The sequence below is a fragment of the Pseudophryne corroboree genome, chromosome 1, assembly GCF_028390025.1.
Source record: "Pseudophryne corroboree isolate aPseCor3 chromosome 1, aPseCor3.hap2, whole genome shotgun sequence".
NCBI classification, from domain to species: Eukaryota; Metazoa; Chordata; class Amphibia; order Anura; family Myobatrachidae; genus Pseudophryne; species Pseudophryne corroboree.
The window spans coordinates 412,636,058-412,654,162 of NC_086444.1; positions in this window are offsets into that span (position 1 = coordinate 412,636,058).

Below are 18,105 nucleotides of genomic sequence, written 5' to 3' on the forward strand. Positions count from 1 at the left end.
ACTTGCTAGGCCTCTACCGGTAGCTGGCGGAAGGCGGAGCTTGGAGACGTTAGGTGCTTCCCTGGACAGCTGGAGGACGGGGCTAGGTTTGGCCTAACCCTGTTGGTCACAAGATGAAGCAGTCTTCTTGAGGCAATGATGTTTATTTGCTCAATGATAACCTTTAAAAAGGCTCCTCCCTATTGCTAGGGGCAACAGCATACAATCAGATGTTTTCAGCAGAATCAGATGGTATAATACACACTCCTATGGGCCAACTGCCCTCCTTTTATCCCTCTCCAAGACCCCTTACCACAGGGGGTAAGCCCGCCCTGTGGTGCACAACCAATCAATGTTTACCCATGAGCTGTGCATGCCTTGGTCTCATGTACAGCTTACATTGTCCCCTATGGACAGTGGGGAGTGGTCGGTCTCCTTTGACTCTCCCATCTTGGAGGATCAGGATACGCCCCGGTGCCGTTCAGTCTATGTTGGGGGGAAGTTTTCCCTCCTAAACTGACTTCCAGAAACCTGCCCGGGACCTAGCCCACTGGCTGCAGCCTGGATTTGGGCTCCAGAGCTGGGCAGCCTGGCTCCCCGGTCCAGGTTTCTAGGCCACTACGGGTGATCTCCATGGAGCTCCAAGAAACCACTCAGCTTGTTTCATAGCTGAGCTGCTTCTCTTTCTCCCTGTGCCCCTTGGAAGTGTGAGGCTGGATGGGAAAGCATTCCGTTTTTAGGGAAAAGGTCTGGGAGAATCCATCAGCCTGCACAGCCATGGATTCCCCCCTCCTGGGACACACAACCAAGTAAGTGCAATTTACCTTTAAATACATTACATTTAAATCACACTGTACATGTTATACATTTAAATACACTCTGAGCCTGCACAGGCTCCACATACCTAGGCACTGCAGTGCCTTACAACACACTGTACTTTCTATTATTTTTTACACAATGTCTGGTTTGTGGAATACTGTGTCCTAGTCCTGCAGCCTGGCTGCTAGGACCCTGTCTGTGCTGGCTCCCCTAGCCCTGCAGCCTGGCTGCTAGGGCTCTCTCAGTGCTGGAGGTATGGGGCTGGCTTCCCCCACCCTCCAGCCTGCCTGCCTGCCTGCCACTGGGGTCCAGGGAGCTGGCTCTCCCTGTCCCCCCAGTGTGGCACTACTCAGTGGCCTCACCGCACAGTGCGGCGCACCCCCCTTTTCCGAAGCCCAGCGGTCTGGGACACTTGTCCCGGCCGCTGTAGCTCTGTCTTGTTTCAGCGCTGAGGTGCCGGGAGCGTAGCTCCCGGACCCCAGCGCTCACCATACTAATTATACCGATGCTGCTAGGGAGCCAGCTAGCCCGGTCCCCCATGAGCGGCGCTGACTTGTGGCCTCGCCGCAGCGTCCGGCGGGGAGCCGGGCTGCGGCGCACCCCCCTTGCCGCCCAGCAGCCCGGGACGACGTGCTGAGGTGCCGGGAGCAGAGCTCCTGGCCCCCAGCGGTGGCTCTCCCTTCTCCCCGGCGCACACACTCCAGTGCGCCCGACGCTGCACCGACCGCTGCCGGGAGCGGAGCTCCCGGACTCCGGCGGTCAGCGGCTCCCTCTCCCCCGGCGCGCACACACTGCTGAGCGCGTCGGGGGCTGTCCTCACTACCGTGGTCTCCGGAGAGGTCCGGGACCACGGCACAGGTTAAAGGTACATTTCTACAGTTTTTATAAACACGGCGCCTAGCGCCCACACTATGTTTTTAAATCTGGCACCAAGCGCCCATTGTCTTTTAAAATGGCGCCGGGCACTAGGGGTTAACCCCTTCAGTGCCGCGGCGGCCATTTCCCTCGTGGCTGGGGCTCTCCGGCCACACTCCTCCCCCCCCCTTCAAGCGGGTCAACCAGGGACCCATGTCCCAACGATTTGGGTCCTGGTCCCGCAGTCCGTTGGGGTGAAGGGAACGCTACCTGGGGGGTGTAGGCTACGGCCTAGACAGTTTATCCCTAGTGTAGTGGGCCTCTCTTCGTGGGTGCACAATGTTCAAATAGTCCACCTGAAGTCCAAGTTCAAGGCTACACCACAAAAGTCTGTCCAATTTCCCCAAGGTAGGTTGCAGCCACCTAACAGGTGGGTGGTAAGTCACCATGGTGGGGGGCTGGTTCCAAACAAGTGCCACCCACGGCGTCCCAATTGTGGCATACCCCACCTCCCACAATAGCAGTATACTGCTCAACCAGGCCACAGGGTGCTCCTGCCCATATGGCTCTTTCTGGCTCGGTACTGCTCCCAGTCCGTGCAGTGGCAATAGTTCGTAACACACAGTCCTGGTCAAGAATGTACGCCATCAGCACTGGAGCGGGTACCCGAGCCTCCTTCAATGACTGGAATGCCAACTCGCAAGCGGGTGCAAAGTCCACTGACTTGGGAATGCCCTTCCTAGCCATCTCTGTCAAGGGGTTCACTACAGGACTAAAGTCAATGACAACATGTCCGTAGGGCCTTACAGGTTCTAAGGTCAGTACCGGTCTGGGGAATGTGGGTCGGGGACAGCCTCTGGTTGCCTCCACCCCCTCTGGTTTGGCCCTACCCCTGTCTCCTCCCACATGGTGCCCCAGGCACTGCAACTCCGTCATACCTAACTGGCAACTGTCTGCCCTAACCGTCAGACCTGCCCTCCCATCCTCCTCTGTTGACCTATGACTCGGGAAACCTACCCTGTCACCTAGGCCTACTCTTCCCTCCTCGTCCGCTACCTGTGCCACAGGGATGGCGGCCAGACCACCAGCCTCTGGATCCTGTGTGGCATCCACTACAGGAAGGCTGCGTGTCTTCCCTGATCTACTGCGCACGGGCAGGGGACCTGCTATGTCCACAGCAACTTGCTGCAAGGGTTCTCCTATGGGCAGAGGCCCAGAGACAACACAACCGCTGGAGTGCCCCGGCTGCCAACGCATGGCACCAGCCTTACAGTTGGCCTGGGCGTCATCCGACATTCCAGACCAGGGTAAGCTCTGTGTCAGGCACTTCAGGGTACGGTCTGTCTCCGGGTTACTGTCCAAAGGGGTTTCACTGGCAACCGACACCGGTTGCGCAGGAAAGTTCCCTGGGGGGACCAGTTGGACACATTCCCTATCTGGTCTATCCCCTCCCACTTTCCTGGCTACCCTGTACCTTAACCCTTCCCGCCAGGACAAACTTCCTGCCCCAACCCTGTCAAGGCCTCTGCCAGAGTGGCGCCTCATGCCTTTCGGGAATGGGTCAGAGAGTTGAGCCTCCCTAAACTCCTGCCTGTGGCCCTCAATCTCTCCTAAATTGGGACACTGTACAGGGGGATCTAGGTGGGGACTACTAGGGTCAGTCTGGTAGGGGTCAGTCATGGAAAAATCAGTGTGGTTTCTCATACTCACCGCCGGAGTTGGCAAACCACTTGGGTCAGGAGCATCATTAGGCACCCCCACAGGATCAAACGAGCTGGAACCGACATCCTCTGCGTTGCTAGTGGACGTAGGCATACCAGAGGCAAAAGGCATGCGGGGTCGATGTGCTGATCTAGCCGCTGTAATCTTTTCCTCTGGGCTGGTTGATGCTGTGGTTGGCTGTGCTGGCAGTTGTCTAGCAGCTGTAGTCTTTTCCTCTGGGCTGGGCTGTGCTGGAGTAGCTGATGTCAACGGTGGGTTTGGAACTTGGCACCGGGGAATGGCGCCAACAAACGTAGTGACGATCCCACCACCCAGATCATTTCCTAGGACCACATCAGTTGGGAGACCATCCTTGACGGCAACTTCTCGCAACTCTGGTCCAGCTCCCCAGTCCAGGTAGACTCTTGCCATGGGAACCGCTTTCTCTGTTCCTTCTGCCAGGGTGACCGTGGCAGTGCGACCCTGCAATACTGCAGCAGGATCTATAAGGTGGGGGCTCACCACAGTGATTGAGGCCCCAGAGTCTCTTAGGCCTTCCCCCTGCAGGGGTCTCACGTGGACCGGCTGCAGGTGCCTCCACATGTTGTGTAGGGGCTGTTTGGCCATGCAGGTGACTCTCTCCGCAGAGTGCACCTGTCTCTCGCCACACTCCATCGGACTGACTGGAGGGGGAACAGTCTCTGTAGGCTCATCTCCTCTCGTCAAACAAGCGAGCCGGGCTCCAGCACTCGGATTTGGGGCACGAGTCTGGGGTGCTTGGGATGCAGAACAGTTCATCCTCAGATGTCCGATTTTCCCACAGCCGTAGCACTTCTTCTCCAGTCGTGGCACTGATGATCTCTGATTAGTTGCAGGGACGCTGCGGTGCGGTTGCTGGCCAAGAGCACCCGGGTTGGAAGATGCTTGTCTTTGGGGGTGATGAGCTGAAGAGGGGGGTCCCCTTGGTGGTGCAGTCTTTTGGAGCTGGCTGCTGGCTGGGCGCTTCTGCCCCTGCGGCCGAATTGCCACATACTTGTCTGCTAACTGGGCAGCCATCTTTAAGCTGGGTGGCTCCCGATCTAGCACCCACTCCTTCACTTCTTGGGCGCACCTGCGGTAGAACTGCTCCCTGGAGATCAGGTCGATCAGTGCGTCCCATGTAGTGGCTTCCGAATCCTTCACCCACTTCACCACGTACTGCCGCAGCTGGGTGGCGAACTGCTCATGGGTGCTGCTAGGATTCTTGGGCAAGTCTCTGAACTTCTTCCTGTAAGACTCTGGAGTGATGAAGAATCGCTGGAGGAGGGCCTTTGCGACTTCGTCGTAGTTCCCACAGTCCTCCGTGGCCACTCCTCGATAGGCCTCCAAGGCCTCTCCATGCAGAGTGGGCACAAGGTGTCTCACCCACTCTGACTTGGGTAGATCGTGTAGTTTACAAGTCCTTTCAAAAACTTGCAAATGTCCATCAATGTCCCCATCACTGTCTGCAAACTTGGCAAACTGAATACGTCCCGATCTGTGTACAACAGCTGACAACGGCTCCCGGGGTTCCACAGCCTGTGGTGCCCGCTCATCACGCCACATCTGGATGATGATCAAGCGCTCTTGCTCCGTTGCCCTTTCCCCCAATTCCGCTAGCCGATTTGCTAGGGTATCCGGGCCGCCACCCCTGGGACGTTGGGATCCTGGCCCTGCTAGGGATTGCTGGGAAACATTGCTGCGGTGAGAGAGGGTGGGGCTTGTGGTTCTCACCGGTTCCTTACGAAGGTCCACTGTTGGGCCGTCCTCTGCGATGCTGATGCCATCAGTGCTTTCCACCTCCACCCGATGGGATTCCTCCCAGCTCCTGAGCGCCGCCTTCATGACGCTTCTGGACGCGTTGGAAGGGATATCCACACCCTTCTCCTGGCACACGATCTCCAGATCATCCTTGGACATTCCGCTGAATTCCGCCATCTTGTGCGTTCTCCTGCGCTGCAGTTACTCCTCTCCTGAGTAACTCGGCTTCTCCAATCGGGTGATGAAAAGCTGCCTGGGAATATCCCACCACTATGCCACCAATTTCTGTGACAGGACGGTACCGTACGAAAGCACTCGCCGCTTTCGCGTCCCGTTGGCTGCGCACAGAATGGAAGGTCAAGCCGCACGAGGCCTGACCACATAGGGGATTCCCGCTTACCGTCAGTAACCGCCTGTTACTGACTCCACCCACTGCGCTGTGGGCGGGTTCTCGCTGCCACCACCAAACTCCTAACCTGCCGTGGCGTTTGGAACCACGGTTCTGCTCTGTATGTGCCGACGCACTGCCTTACCACAGCTGTGTGGTGCTGACGAATCCCCACTAGCCACTTGCTAGGCCTCTACCGGTAGCTGGTGGAAGGCGGAGCTTGGAGACGTTAGGTGCTTCCCTGGACAGCCGGAGGACGGGGCTAGGTTTGGCCTAACCCTGTTGGTCACAAGATGAAGCAGTCTTCTTGAGGCAATGATGTTTATTTGCTCAATGATAACCTTTAAAAAGGCTCCTCCCTATTGCTAGGGGCAACAGCATACAATCAGATGTTTTCAGCAGAATCAGATGGTATAATACACACTCCTATGGGCCAACTGCCCTCCTTTTATCCCTCTCCAAGACCCCTTACCACAGGGGGTAAGCCCGCCCTGTGTGCACAACCAATCAATGTTTACCCATGAGCTGTGCATGCCTTGGTCTCATGCACAGCTTACATTGTCCCCTATGGACAGTGGGGAGTGGTCGGTCTCCTTTGACTCTCCCATCTTGGAGGATCAGGATACGCCCCGGTGCCGTTCAGTCTATGCTGGGGGGAAGTTTTCCCTCCTAAACTGACTTCCAGAAACCTGCCCGGGACCTAGCCCACTGGCTGCAGCCTGGATTTGGGCTCCAGAGCTGGGCAGCCTGGCTCCCCGGTCCAGGTTTCTAGGCCACTACAGGTGATCTCCATGGAGCTCCAAGAAACCACTCAGCTTGTTTCATAGCTGAGCTGCTTCTCTTTCTCCCTGTGCCCCTTGGAAGTGTGAGGCTGGATGGGAAAGCATTCCGTTTTTAGGGAAAAGGTCTGGGAGAATCCATCAGCCTGCACAGCCATGGATTCCCCCCTCCTGGGACACACAACCAAGTAAGTGCAATTTACCTTTAAATACATTACATTTAAATCACACTGTACATGTTATACATTTAAATACACTCTGAGCCTGCACAGGCTCCACATACCTAGGCACTGCAGTGCCTTACAACACACTGTACTTTCTATTATTTTTTACACAATGTCTGGTTTGTGGAATACTGTGTCCTAGTCCTGCAGCCTGGCTGCTAGGACCCTGTCTGTGCTGGCTCCCCTAGCCCTGCAGCCTGGCTGCTAGGGCTCTCTCAGTGCTGGAGGTATGGGGCTGGCTTCCCCCACCCTCCAGCCTGCCTGCTTGCCACTGGGGTCTAGGGAGCTGGCTCTCCCTGTCCCCCCAGTGTGGCACTACTCAGTGGCCTCACCGCACAGTGCGGCGCACCCCCCTTTTCCGAAGCCCAGCGGTCTGGGACACTTGTCCCGGCCGCTGTAGCTCTGTCTTGTTTCAGCGCTGAGGTGCCGGGAGCGTAGCTCCCGGACCCCAGCGCTCACCATCCTAATTACACCCACGCTGCTAGGGAGCCGGCTAGCCCGGTCCCCCATGAGCGGCGCTGACTTGTGGCCTCGCCGCAGCGTCCGGCGGGGAGCCGGGCTGCGGCGCACCCCCCTTGCCGCCCAGCAGCCCGGGACGTTCGTCCCGGCTGCCGCGGCTGGCCACCTCCGACGGGCAGAGGCGCCGGGAGCAGAGCTCCCGGCCCCCAGCGGCGGCTCTCCCTTCTCCCCGGCGCGCACACTCCAGTGCGCCCAGGGCTGCACCGACCGCTGCCGGGAGCGGAGCTCCTGGACTCCGGCGGTCAGCGGCTCCCTCTCCTCCGGCGCGCACACACTGCTGAGCACGCCGGGGGCTGTCCTCACTGCCGTGGTCTCCGGAGAGGTCCGGGACCACGGCACAGGTTAAAGGTACATTTCTACAGTTTTTATAAACACGGCGCCTAGCGCCGACACTATGGGGTAAATTTACTAAGCTCCCGATTTTGACCGAGATGCCGATTTTTCATCAAAGTGTCATCTCGGTAATTTACTAAGCAATAATCACGGCAGTGATGAGGGCATTCGTAATATTTTGAAGTCCTAGGAAAAAAATCACGAATGAATACACCATCGGTCAAAACGCGGCTGTTTAAGTATGAATCTCGGTCATTTACTAAGAAGTGCAAAGCAAAAAAACAAACAAACACTGCCGTGAAAAATTACAACTCGTAAAAAAGTGCTAAAAAAAACCAGACCTTTTTTTTTTATTCGTGATTGGATAGGCATGCACGGATCCATGAGATCCGTGCATGTATATCAGTGGGAAGGGGTGGGAAAGTGCTTATTTTTTCAAAAAAAATTGCGTGGGGTCCCCCCTCCTAAGCATAACCAGCCTCGGGCTCTTTGAGCCGATCCTGGTTGCAGAAATATGGGGGAAAAATTGACAGGGGTTCCCCCATATTTAAGCAACCAGCATCGGGCTCTGCGCCTGGTCCTGGTTCCAAAAATACGGGGGACAAAAAGAGTAGGGGTCCCCCGTATTTTTAAAACCAGCACCGGGCTCCACTAGCTGGACAGATAATGCCACAGCCGGGGGTCACTTTTATATAGTGCCCTGCGGCCGTGGCATCAACAATCCAACTAGTCACCCCTGGCCGGGGTACCCTGGGGGAGTGGGGACCCCTTCAATCAAGGGCCCCCCCCCCCCCCAGCCACCCAAGGGCCAGGGGTGAAGCCCGAGGCTGTCCCCCCCCATCCAATGGGCTGCGGATGGGGGGGCTGATAGCCTTTGTTGTAAAAGAAAAGATATTGTTTTTAGTAGCAGTACTACAAGTCCCAGCAAGCCTCCCCCGCATGCTGGTACTTGGAGAACCACTAGTACCAGCATGCGGCGGAAAAATGGGCCCGCTGGTACCTGTAGTACTACTACTAAAAAAATACCCAAATAAACACAAGACACACACACCGTGAAAGTATAATTTTATTACATACATACACACATACATACATACTTACCTTATGTTCCCACGCAGGTCGGTCCTCTTCTCCAGTAGAATCCAAGGGGTACCTGGGAACTTTCTGCTCAGCGGTGACGTCACTTTAGGTCAACCGCAGGGCAGAAAGTTCCCAGCATTGGTTACAATGTAGCGCATAGGCGCTACATTGTAACACTGCCGTGTGCTGCCTGTCAGTTAGGACAGGAGCACACAGCCGATCAGGAGAGTGCTACAACGTGGCACTCCCTGATTGGCTGAAGAAACCCACTTAGACATCAGTCAGAGTGGGTTTCTGGCAGTCGGGAAAAGGGGATCCATGTGCAAACATGGGTCCCCTTTTAGTGCGTGGCTCGGGTGTCCGTTTTGTTATTTTTTTCAAGTACGTGGATTACACCTGGATTCCCCGAGGACCCTGGACCCCTGGATCTCGTGAGTATAATTTCTTCAACAGGTACCCCTTGGATTCTACTGGAGAAGAGGACCGACCTGCGTGGGAACATAAGGTAAGTATGTATGTATGTGTGTATGTATGTAATAAAATTATACTTTCACGGTGTGTGTGTCTTGTGTTTATTTGGGTATTTTTTTAGTAGTAGTACTACAGGTACCAGCGGGCCCGTTTTTCCGCCGCATGCAGGTACTTGTGGTTCTCCAAGTACCAGCATGCGGGGGAGGCTTGCTGGGACTTGTAGTACTGCTACTAAAAACAATATCTTTTCTTTTACAACAAAGGCTATCAGCCCCCCATCCGCAGCCCATTGGATGGGGGGGGGACAGCCTCGGGCTTCACCCCTGGCCCTTGGGTGGCTGGGGGGGGGACCCCTTGATTGAAGGGGTCCCCACTCCCCCAGGGTAGCCCGGCCAGGGGTGACTAGTTGGATTTTTGATGCCACGGCCGCAGGGCACTATATAAAAGTGACCCCCGGCTGTGGCATTATCTGTCCAGCTAGTGGAGCCCGGTGCTGGTTTTAAAAATACGGGGGACCCCTACTCTTTTTGTCCCCCGTATTTTTGGAACCAGGACCAGGCGCAGAGCCCGATGCTGGTTGCTTAAATATGGGGGAACCCCTGTCATTTTTTTCCCCATATTTCTGCAACCAGGATCGGCTCAGAGAGCCCGAGGCTGGTTATGCATAGGAGGGGGGACCCCACGCATTTTTTTTTTATGATTTTACATTGTTTAATTTTTTTACAAAAAAAAATGAACCCCAGCACGGATCACACAGATCCGGCCGAGATTCATTGTAAAAAAAAACGGCAGTGTTTTGCTAATCACTGCCGTAAAAATAAAAAATAAAAACACGAATGACATCGACATCGGAAGAAAAGAAAAACCCGAATACGACAGCTTAGTAAATTAGTCGTAATAAATTCAAAAAGTTGCAGTTTTACACTTTCGATGTCATTCGTGATTGAACTTTGACCTTTTTCCGAAAATTACGAATGTTAGTAAATTTACCCCTATGTTTTTAAATCTGGCGCCAAGCGCCCATTGTCTTTTAAAATGGCGCCGGGCACTAGGGGTTAACCCCTTCAGTGCCGCGGCGGCCATTTTCCTCTTGGCTGGGGCTCTCCGGCCACAAGTTCAAATTACAATTGGCACAGACATTAATTACCCAGTTGCTCCTCAGTAGTTTTTATTTAGCTGGAATGCTTCTGGGTAACCTTTTCTCTACTATAAAGCTTAGAAGTAGTTATCACAATTTATAATAAAACTTTGTTCATGCAATACACATTACCACAAAACATTACAGAATGTATTATCCACCACCAACAGTCTTAACGAACTAATAAAACCAACAAAAGTAATAACATAGATATTGCATTACTAGTGGGGCCCCATGTACTTGTTTATAGCCATTAAATAGTTCATGTTGCAGAACTCATTCATAATAGCTATAGCTCCTTATTCAGTGATCACAGTTTTGAGAGTTCAGTCATATATAAAATATGTAGCTCTTGCAGGACTAGACTGACTGAAATACAAAGAGCAAGGCCACAGTCAGACAGCCTTGCTACCCTGTAACTACCTCAGTATAACTTCTGTGACAAAAGTATCTGTCCTTAGCTGGCAGTTTCCCGGTATAGCTTTGTGACAGTGATGTCTATAAATTGCGAGTCGAGAGAGAGGAAGTACTGTATCACTATGCTCCCTGCAATGCTGATGCTCCTTTAGCTGCAGATTAACAACTGTAGTCAATTAATGGTGTCTTTGGATAAAACTAGCTGCTGATTGGAATTGCATTTATAAAGTACTTATGCAGCTTTATGTTCCAAAACTATGCTTGCCTGTAGCATTTGAGCTAAGGTACAATGTAAGCAGCTGAACTGTCTTTTGTCCCTGAGAAAGCTTGTGATGTGTGGCTAGTGCAGCAGTGTTACCGACCTGTGTTACAAGGGTTAGGTTGGCCTCAATTAACCATCATAAGCTGACCTCTGTCTGCAACTGCAGCAAGACACTGTCTCTGCTCCTCCCACCGTCTGTTACTCCAAAGCAGGGCTACCTCCAGGGCTATCCTTTAAAAGGGAGGGTAGGCTGCGTGGCCTAGTTTCCAGCTACACAGTCAGTAGAGCCCATCACTGTTCTGCTCTGTCAGATGCCTGTCAGCCAGCACCATTGGAAGCAGTGGGATCCCCAGAGGAGGCTGGTATTACTGATTGGCCGCTACAATGAAGATCTCCGGTCACCGGGAATAGAATCTGGCTTTTCATAAGCTGTACAGCACTCTTGTCACACACCAGCAGCTGCCTCTGCTCCAAGTTGCTGTTCTGAGTCCTCCTAAGATGGCTGCTGCCCAACTGCCATCTGTCTCTGAAGATGGCTGCAACTGCCACTGCACAAGCTGTCTCTCTCTCTCTGGGATCAATACGCCTGTTGCTTATTGGTCAGTCAGTGTCCCCATGCCAGACACAGCACTCAGGGCACAGGTAGCCCTATCCCTGCTGTAAGTTTAATAGTGTCCAGTCAGGGATGCATTCAGCAGGGGAAGGGGCACAAAAGTCACACTACAGCTCGTGGCAGCTATGATGGGGTGCCACATTCCCCACACATGCTTGCTTCACTGGGTGCTTAGGGGGTCCTTCAGAGTTGATCGCTAGCTGCCGGTGTTCGCAGCGCAGCGATCAGGCTAAAAATCGGCACTTCTGCGCATGCGTATGGTGCGCACTGTGCACGTGCGATGTACTTTCACAAAAGCCGATGCAGTTTTACACAAGCTCGAGCGATGCTTTTCAGTCGCACTGCTGATCTTGAGTGATTGTCAGGAAGTGTGTGTTTCTGGGTGGTAACTGACCGTTTTCGGGGAGTGTGCTGAAAAACGCAGGCGTGCCAGATAAAAACGCAGGAGTGGCTGGGGAAATGGGGGAGTGGCTGGCCGAATGCAGGGCGTGTTTTTGACGTCAAAACAGGAACTAAATAGTCTGAAGTGATCGCAAGGTAGGAGTAGGTCTGCAGCTACTCTGAAACTGCACAATCTTTTTTTGTAGCAGCGCTGCGATCCTTTCATTCGCACTTCTGCTAAGCTAAGATACACTCCCAGAGAGCGGCGTCTTAGTGTTTGCACTTCTGCTAAAAACAGCTAGCGAGCGATCAACTCGGAATGAGGGCCTTAGTCCCTTATTAAACACTGACACCAATGCATGTTGTGGCCACAGGATGGCTGACAACATACCCCACTGTCACCAATGTATAAGGGGCATAACATACAGGACATCTCACGCGTTTATATCTATGTATACTATTACAATAGATCAGGTGCATATATATATATATTAGTGATGTGCACCGGAAATTTTTCGGGTTTTCTGTTTAGGTTTTGGATTCGGTTCCGCGGCCGTGTTTTGGATTCGTACGCGTTTTGGCAAAACCTCCCTGAAAATTTTTTGTCGGATTCGGGTGTGTTTTGGATTCGGGTGTTTTTTTACAAAAAACCCTCAAAAACAGCTTAAATCATTGAATTTGGGGGTCATTTTGATCCCATAGTATTATTAACCTCAATAACCATAATTTACACTCATTTTCAGTCTATTCTGAACACCTCACAATATTATTTTTAGTCCTAAAATTTGCACCGAGGTCGCTGGATGGCTAAGCTAAGCGACACAAGTGGCCGACACAAACACCTGGCCCATCTAGGAGTGGCACTGCAGTGTCAGACAGGATGGCACTTCAAAAAAATAGTCCCCAAACAGCACATGATGCAAAGAAAAAAAGAGGTGCACCAAGGTCGCTGGATGGCTAAGCTAAGCGACCCAAGTGGCCGACACAAACACCTGGCCCATCTAGGAGTGGCACTGCAGTGTCAAACAGGATGGCACTTCAAAAAAATAGTCCCCAAACAGCACATGATGCAAAGAAAAAAAGAGGTGCACCAAGGTCGCTGGATGGCTAAGCTAAGCGACCCAAGTGGCCGACACAAACACCTGGCCCATCTAGGAGTGGCACTGCAGTGTCAGACAGGATGGCACTTCAAAAAAATAGTCCCCAAACAGCACATGATGCAAAGAAAAAAAGAGGTGCACCAAGGTCGCTGGATGGCTAAGCTAAGCGACCCAAGTGGCCGACACAAACACCTGGCCCATCTAGGAGTGGCACTGCAGTGTCAGACAGGATGGCACTTCAAAAAAATAGTCCTCAAACAGCACATGATGCAAAGAAAAAAAGAGGTGCACCAAGGTCGCTGGATGGCTAAGCTAAGCGACACAAGTGGCCGACACAAACACCTGGCCCATCTAGGAGTGGCACTGCAGTGTCAGGCAGGATGGCACTTCAAAAAAATAGTCCCCAAACAGCACATGATGCAAAGAAAAAAAGAGGCGCACCAAGGTCGCTGTGTGACTAAGCTAAGCGACACAAGTGGCCGACACAAACACCTGGCCCATCTAGGAGTGGGTCTGCAGTGTCAGGCAGGATGGCACTTCAAAAAAATTGTCCCCAAACAGCACATGATGCAAAGAAAAAAAGAGGGGCACCAAGGTCGCTGTGTGACTAAGCTAAGCGACACAAGTGGCCGACACAAACACCTGGCCCATCTAGGAGTGGCACTGCAGTGTCAGACAGGATGGCACTTCAAAAAAATAGTCCCCAAACAGCACATGATGCAAAGAAAAAAAGAGGTGCACCAAGGTCGCTGGATGGCTAAGCTAAGCGACCCAAGTGGCCGACACAAACACCTGGCCCATCTAGGAGTGGCACTGCAGTGTCAGACAGGATGGCACTTCAAAAAAATAGTCCCCAAACAGCACATGATGCAAAGAAAAAAAGAGGTGCACCAAGGTCGCTGGATGGCTAAGCTAAGCGACACAAGTGGCCGACACAAACACCTGGCCCATCTAGGAGTGGCACTGCAGTGTCAGGCAGGATGGCACTTCAAAAAAATAGTCCCCAAACAGCACATGATGCAAAGAAAAAAAGAGGCGCACCAAGGTCGCTGTGTGACTAAGCTAAGCGACACAAGTGGCCGACACGAACACCTGGCCCATCTAGGAGTGGGTCTGCAGTGTCAGGCAGGATGGCACTTCAAAAAAATACTCCCCAAACAGCACATGATGCAAAGAAAATGAAAGAAAAAAGAGGTGCAAGATGGAATTGTCCTTAGGCCCTCCCTCCCACCCTTATGTTGTATAAACAGGACATGCACACTTTAACGAACCCATCATTTCAGCGACAGGGTCTGCCACACGACTGTGACTGAAATGACTGGTTGGTTTGGGCCAACACCAAAAAAAAAGCAATCAATCTCTCCTTGCACAAACTGGCTCTACAGAGGCAAGATGTCCACCTCATCATCATCCTCCGATTCCTCACCCCTTTCACTGTGTACATCCCCCTCCTCACAGATTATTAATTCGTCCCCACTGGAATCCACCATCTCAGGTCCCTGTGTACTTTCTGGAGGCAATTGCTGGTGAATGTCTCCACGGAGGAATTGATTATAATTCATTTTGATGAACATCATCTTCTCCACATTTTCTGGAAGTAACCTTGTACGCCGATTTCTGACAAGGTGAGCGGCTGCACTAAACACTCTTTCGGAGTACACACTGGAGGGTGGGCAACTTAAGTAAAATACAGCCAGTTTGTGCAAGGGCCTCCAAATTGCCTCTTTTTCCTGACGTGCCTACTTGGATGCGGTCACTCATATAATCCTCCACCATTCTTTTCTTTCAATGGTGACAGAATCATATGCAGTGACAGTAGACGACATGTCAGTAATCGTTGCCAGGTCCTTCAGTCCGGACCAGATGTCAGCACTCGCTCCAGACTGCCCTGCATCACCGCCAGCGGGTGGGCTCGGAATTCTTAGCCTTTTCCTCGCACCCCCAGTTGCGGGAGAATGTGAAGGAGGAGCTGTTGATGGGTCACGTTCCGCTTGACTTGACAATTTTCTCACCAGCAGGTCTTTGAACCTCTGCAGACTTGTGTCTGCCGGAAAGAGAGATACAACGTAGGTTTTAAATCTAGAATCGAGCACGGTGGCCAAAATGTAGTGCTCTGATTTCAACAGATTGACCACCCGTGAATCCTGGCTAAGCGAATTAAGGGCTCCATCCACAAGTCCCACATGCCTGATGAGGGGAATGACCTGACTCAGGCTGGCAGTGTCTGAACTGATTTCACGTGTGGCAAGTTCAAAGGGTTGCAGAACCTTGCACAACGTTGAAATCATTCTCCACTGCGCTTGAGTCAGGTGCATTCCCCCTCCTTTGCCTATGTCGTGGGCAGATGCATAGGCTTAAATGGCCTTTTGCTGCTCCTCCATCCTCTGAAGCATATAGAGGGTTGAATTCCACCTCGTTACCACCTCTTGCTTCAGATGATGGCAGGGCAGGTTCAGGAATGTTTGGTGGTGCTCCAGTCTTCGGCACGCAGTGGCTGAATGCCGAAAGTGGCCCGCAATTCTTCGGCCCACCAACAGCATCTCTTGCATGCCCCTGTCGTTTTTTAAATAATTCTGCACCACCAAATTCAATGTATGTGCAAAACATGGGACGTGCTGGAATTTGACCAGATGTAATGCACGCACAATATTGGTGGCGTTGTCCGATGTCACAAATCCCCATGAGAGTCCAATTGGGGTAAGCCATTCTGCGATGATGTTCCTCAGTTTCCGTAAGAGGTTGTCAGCTGTGTGCCTCTTATGGAAAGCGGTGATACAAAGCGTAGCCTGCCTAGGAACGAGTTGGCGTTTGTGAGATGCTGCTACTGGTGCCGCCGCTGCTGTTCTTGCTGCGGGAGGCAATACATCTACCCAGTGGGCTGCCACAGTCATATAGTCCTGAGTCTGCCCTGCTCCACTTGTCCACATGTCCGTGGTTAAGTGGACATTGGGTACAACTGCATTTTTTAGGACACTGGTGACTCTTTTTCTGATGTCTGTGTACATTTTCGGTATCGCCTGTCTAGAGAAATGGAACCTAGATGGTATTTGGTACCGGGGCCACAGTACCTCAATCAAGTCTCTAGTAGCCTCTGAATTAACGATGGATACCGGAACCACGTTTCTCACCACCCAGGCTGACAAGACCTGAGTTATCCGCTTTGCAGCAGGATGACTGCTGTGATATGTCATCTTCCTTGCAAAGGACTGTTGGACAGTCAATTGCTTACTGGAAGTAGTACAAGTGGTCTTCCGACTTCCCCTCTGGGATGACGATCGACTTTCAGCAGCAACAACAGCAGCGCCAGCAGCAGTAGGCGTTACACTCAAGGATGCATCGGAGGAATCCCAGGCAGGAGAGTACTCATCAGACTTGCCAGTGACATGGCCTGCAGGACTATTGGCTTTCCTGTGTAAGGTGGAAATTGACACTGAGGGAGTTGGTGGTGTGGTTTGCAGGAGCTTGGTTACAAGAGGAAGGGATTTAGTGGTCAGTGGACTGCTTCCGCTGTCATCCAAAGTTTTTGAACTTGTCACTGACTTATGATGAATGCGCTGCAGGTGACGTATAAGGGAGGATGTTCCGAGGTGGTTAACGTCCTTACCCCTACTTATTACAGATTGACAAAGGCAACACACGGCTTGACAACTGTTGTCCGCATTTGTGTTGAAATAATTCCACACCGAAGAGCTGATTTTTTTTGTATTTTGACCAGGCATGTCAATGGCCATATTCGTCCCATGGACAACAGGTGTCTCCCCGGGTGCCTGACTTAAACAAACCACCTCACCATCAGAATCCTCCTTGTCAATTTCCTCCCCAGCGCCAGCAACACCCATATCCTCATCCTGGTGTACTTCAACAGTGACATCTTCAATTTGACTATCAGGAACTGGACTGTGGGTGCTCCTTCCAGCACTTGCAGGGGGCGTGCAAATGGTGGAAGGCGCAACCTCTTCCCGTCCAGTGTTGGGAAGGTCAGGCATCGCAACCGACACAATTGGACTCTCCTTGGGGACTTATGATTTAGAAGAACGCACAGTTCTTTGCTGTGCTTTTGCCAGCTTAAGTCTTTTCATTTTTCTAGCGAGAGGATGAGTGCTTCCATCCTCATGTGAATCTGAACCACTAGCCATGAACATAAGCCAGGGCCTCAGCCGTTCCTTGCCACTCCGTGTCGTAAATGGCATATTGGCAAGTTTACGCTTCTCATCAGACGCTTTAAATTTTTATTTTTGGGTCATTTTACTGAACTTTTGTTTTTTGGATTTTACATGCTCTCTACTATGACATTGGGCATCGGCCTTGGCAGACGACGTTGATGGCATTTCATCGTCTCGGCCATGACTAGTGGCAGCAGCTTCAGCACGAGGTGGAAGTGGATCTTGATCTTTCCCTATTTTAACCTCCACATTTTTGTTCTCTATTTTTTAATGTGTGGAATTATATGCCAGTATCAATAGCAATGGCCTACTACTATATATACTGCGCACAACTGAAATGCACCACAGGTATGGATGGATAGTATACTTGACGACACAGAGGTAGGTACAGCAGTGGCCTACTGTACCGTAATGCTATATATTATATACTGGTGGTCAGCAAACTGTGCAAAACTTAAATGCACCACAGGTATGGATGGATAGTATACTTGACGACACGGAGGTAGGTACAGCAGTGGCCTACTGTACCGTAATGCTATATATTATATACTGGTGGTCAGCAAACTGTGCAAAACTTAAATGCACCACAGGTATGGATGGATAGTATACTTAACGACACAGAGGTAGGTACAGCAGTGGCCTACTGTACCGTAATGCTATATATTATATACTGGTGGTCAGCAAACTGTGCAAAACTTAAATGCACCACAGGTATGGATGGATAGTATACTTGACGACACAGAGGTAGGTACAGCAGTGGCCTACTGTACCGTAATGCTATATATTATATACTGGTGGTCAGCAAACTGTGCAAAACTTAAATGCACCACAGGTATGGATGGATAGTATACTTGACGACACAGAGGTAGGTACAGCAGTGGCCTTCTGTACCGTACTCCTATATATTATATACTGGTGGTCAGCAAAATTATGCACTGTACTCCTACTATATACTACAATGCAGCACAGATATGGAGTGTTTTTCAGGCAGACAACGTATACTGGTGGTCACTGGTCAGCAAAACTCTGCACTGTACTCCTCCTATATAATACTGGTGGTCCCCAGTCCCCACAATAAAGCAGTCTGAGCACAGATATATGCAG